Source organism: Galeopterus variegatus, unplaced genomic scaffold (genome assembly GCF_000696425.1).
Source record: "Galeopterus variegatus unplaced genomic scaffold, G_variegatus-3.0.2 Scaffold1119, whole genome shotgun sequence".
NCBI lineage: Eukaryota > Metazoa > Chordata > Mammalia > Dermoptera > Cynocephalidae > Galeopterus > Galeopterus variegatus.
The window spans coordinates 37,421-41,293 of NW_007727230.1; the positions used below are offsets into that span (position 1 = coordinate 37,421).

Consider the following 3,873-nt stretch of genomic DNA (forward strand, 5'->3'; position numbering starts at 1 on the left):
TTTAAAAATAAAGTATTCTCTTAAAAAAAAGAAAGAAAAACGGTGAAAGGAGAGATCTGCCATGAGCACAAGGACATCCAGTCATAGCTCTACTTAAAGCCACAGGCAACTTAAAAACTGAAGCCCTTATCATCATCATCATCATCATTTACTCTTCTTTCATTACCAGCAAACCTTACTCCTCTTTTCTCTGAGGACCTTAACATAGGTTAACTACAGAAATTAAAACTACACCCACTAGGCTACCTTATGACAGTCCCCCTGCAGAGACTGAGAGTTCTGCAATTGTGGCCTCGCAACCCTAAAGGATTGCCTGTTAAACCACCCTTCCTCCGAGAGAGAACCAGCCTTCAGAACCAGCCTTCTTCTGAATAAAAAAGTTCAAATAACAGCTTAAAAAATACAAAACAATTTCTCACCCACGATGAAGAGTGTCCAGTAGAAGCAATGCACTGAAATTTCCCACAACTGCAGTTCCCGAGCCCGACTGAAGAGACTTCTGCCGGCACACTAGGTCAGCCTCCAAGCAAACCAAATGCGTGCATTCTGAGGTGGCTGCAGAGACACAAACAGGAACCTCTAAATCAAGGTTCTCGTTTCAGTCATCTGGCCCATTACCCAATTTTTGTTTACACTTTTAGTCTAAAAAGAGGTAATAAATTCAACTTACTGAGGTAAGCCCCACATTCCAGATCTCCGCAGGTGTCATCTCCCCTTCTAGATTACAAAATCTCTGAGGGTAGGATCTTGAATCGCATCAGGCAAACATTTGCTGAGAAAGAAATCAGCTTCATGCAAACACAATACAATAAATTTAAGATTAACATGAAACATGTTTTGATATAGCAACCTCTCTAATTTTTTCTCTCAACACAGAGGTACAATATAGCAGGCAATCACCCAACCCCTGCTTCCAAAGACATGCCTGCCCAGCCCTCCAACTCACCACGGAGACATGTAGATTTCCTCTGACCATGTGATATCAGCATTTCCAGAATACAGGCAGCAATATATTCCCCTAGAAAATCTCTTGGTCACTTGGACATCCTAGATAAGAACTCAAGCATTCTTCACTTCAGGATATCTCTTGATCTTAAAGTGACCACTTCAAAATAAGTGTTCTTGATGTATATGCCTTCAACCTTGGCTAGATTGGCTTGACCTAGGCATGGGCATACTCATTTTATGGAACATGTCCTGTACCAATTGAAAAGCTGTTGAATGTTTGTTCTCCTCAAGGACTAAGCTGTATGGTCCTTGAGAAGTGGTGTGTTGGTAAGCCAGCAATTTCCATAGTATATATATTCCCACCAAGGTCTATTTCAAGCCACCAACAGTTTAACAACCACTTGCAAAATCCCTAAAAGTTTAATAATCAGCTCTTTCTGTTTGAGCTGGCTCCAGCACACCACTGAATCTATGCAGGTTCTTGCTGGGGTACAGCTACCTCAAGAATGACTGGTTGCTTGATGCTGAAAACCACAACCCCCCCTCTCTTTCACACAATTCCCATCTTATACGTCGATATACAACAAAAGGTAGTCAGTAGGTGCAAAGAAATTTATTAACTATGATGTGGTAAAGATACTAAGAGTTACACTGTACATGGCCCAACAGTGCAGGCCTTCCTACAAAAAAACAAAAATAGACATTGAGATGCAGTAGTTAATAGTCCAACACTGGAGTCAAAGGAATGGAACTGCCCCATCAAAGTCTTGAGATGTGCAATTAAATAATAGTCTTTATTAATAGTTCATTCCCTATGGGTCTTCTTATAGCTCCCCTTTAGAACCATGATGTAGTGATACAGTAGAACATTCAGATTCAGGATTTGGCCTCCGGATTTTTTTTTTTTTTTTTTTTTAAAAAGGACATTCAACCTTCCCTCTTGAAGCACCAGTGTCCATTTCAGGAGCTGCAGAGACCTAAGATGTTCTCCCAAGTAGCCCAAAATAACAGGTAACATTCCCTCTTGAAGCACCAGTGTCCATTTCAGGAGCTGCAGAGACCTAAGATGTTCTCCCAAGTAGCCCAAAATAACAGGTAACATGGGAAACACTAAGTACTTCGTAAGTTCACATTTCATAGCAGAATTAAGAGCCTAATGCATAAAACTCATAAAGTAATGCAACCACATGTAAAGATTTCAGCAGCCAAAGAAAAATTCTGAAAGGACTTTTAAACTGTTCTGAATTAAATTCCCTTTCTAGACAAGGCTGGTCTCCACATGGTATGATAAGAACCCATGAAGCAACACAAAGAAAAAAAGAGAGAATAGCACCTTAGAAGATATTTAAACAGTAGGTTAAACAAACAAACATACAAAAGCCACGTTATTTTCCTTCCATCCTTAAAGAAGGCAGATGTCCATACACTGCTTTGTGCTTCTTTGAAGAAAAAAACTGTAATCCAAATATAAGGGATGATGAAGGAAACTGACAGCAGCCTATGACTGGGATATGACCGCAAACCCTTGGAGCAGACTAAATTATCAGCTTACTCCCTTACCATGAAGGACTCTATTGTTCAGTCATTTATAAAGGAAGGGAATGGTTCAAATCATGATTGAAGCTACAAAATAACATGACTGAGTATTCACAGAGCACCATTTACCTAAAGTGGCAAACAACCACACTGGATTAATCCTCACAACATACCTGCCAAAAAAATTACAGGAAGATCTAGCCAAAACTGGTTCCTCATTTAATGGGATGTGGCTTTAAGTGGGTTCCTGTAACAGCATCTATTTCTCAGAGAAATAAGGCAAAAGGACCCACAAAAGTCCTCCTCACGATTAGATCTTTATCTTCAAATCTCTGGGAGCCCGAATTATTTACTGTCATTGCTCAAATTGTTTTTCTCTCTATGTTGAGGTTTCAGAAATGGTCTCCTTAGACTGGGCACAGACAACCACATACTTACCAAATTGCCCAAAAGAACTGTGAAGTTTAGTCACTAGAAAAATAAACTGCCGATCTTATCTTTGCCTCTTCTACTTCCTTACGTGACCAGGGGTAATTCACCACGTCTATCAACTAACCAGATTCTCTATTCTATGAACAAAGTTAACAGAAGAGGCCAAACAAATCTATGAGACAGATTTCACAAGCCAAACTTTAAAAATTAGATCTTGGCAAGAAATAGAAAAGTGATTTTTTAAAATAACATATATAATATATAATGCTATAATATGGAAACTTCCTGAGCCACCTATTCAAGAATCATGGAAAGAGACCATCCTGTGGAAAAAATAAAGATGGGGGAGGGAATCATTTTTGTCTCTCATAATCCAGAAGTGAATCCTATAACTTTATTACAGGAGACTACTTAATTATACACTGTCAATCCTTCCTGACATGTCATACATAGGTTTTAATGGCTTGTAGAAAAATCCTATAAAAATTACAATTTGAGGGGCCGGGCGGCGCACTGCTACAGTGCGCCGCTTGGGAGCGCGGCTGTGCTCCCGCCAAGGGTTCGGATCCCACATGCAGACCGGTTCCCGCTCACTGGCTGAGCGAGGGGCGGGTGCAGCACCAAGGGTTGCGATCCTGTTGCCGGTCCCGGTCCGGTACGGGCACGACACTGAGGGTTGCGATCCGTTGCCGGTCACGAAAAAAAAGACAAAAAGGAAAAAAAAAAATTACAATTTGAAATATATTGCTGTAACAGAATGAAAGAACCTGTGCTGAGGTATTGAGAGAACAGAAGGGGAAGGATAGATTATGCACAACCTCATTTCCTCATCTCAAATATTATGCAATAACAACTTGAAAATAATACAACAGTTTACTCATAGTTGGTGCATTTCAGAAATCAAAAAAAAATTTTTGAAGAACAATGCAAGTAAAAGGATAATTTAATTGCAAAGAA

General features: G+C 39.9%; 1 protein-coding gene across 1 annotated transcript in view; it reads right to left on the reverse strand.

Moving 5' to 3' along the window:
• LOC103592264 (junctional adhesion molecule-like) overlaps window positions 1–477 on the reverse strand; it is a 26,423-nt gene extending 25,946 nt beyond the window's left edge. The window contains exon 1 of the mRNA XM_008574910.1: window positions 420–477. The gene's annotated coding sequence lies outside the window, so the exon portion shown is untranslated. The remainder of the gene's footprint in view (window positions 1–419) is intronic.
• Between the last annotated feature and the right edge of the window lie 3,396 nt (window positions 478–3,873).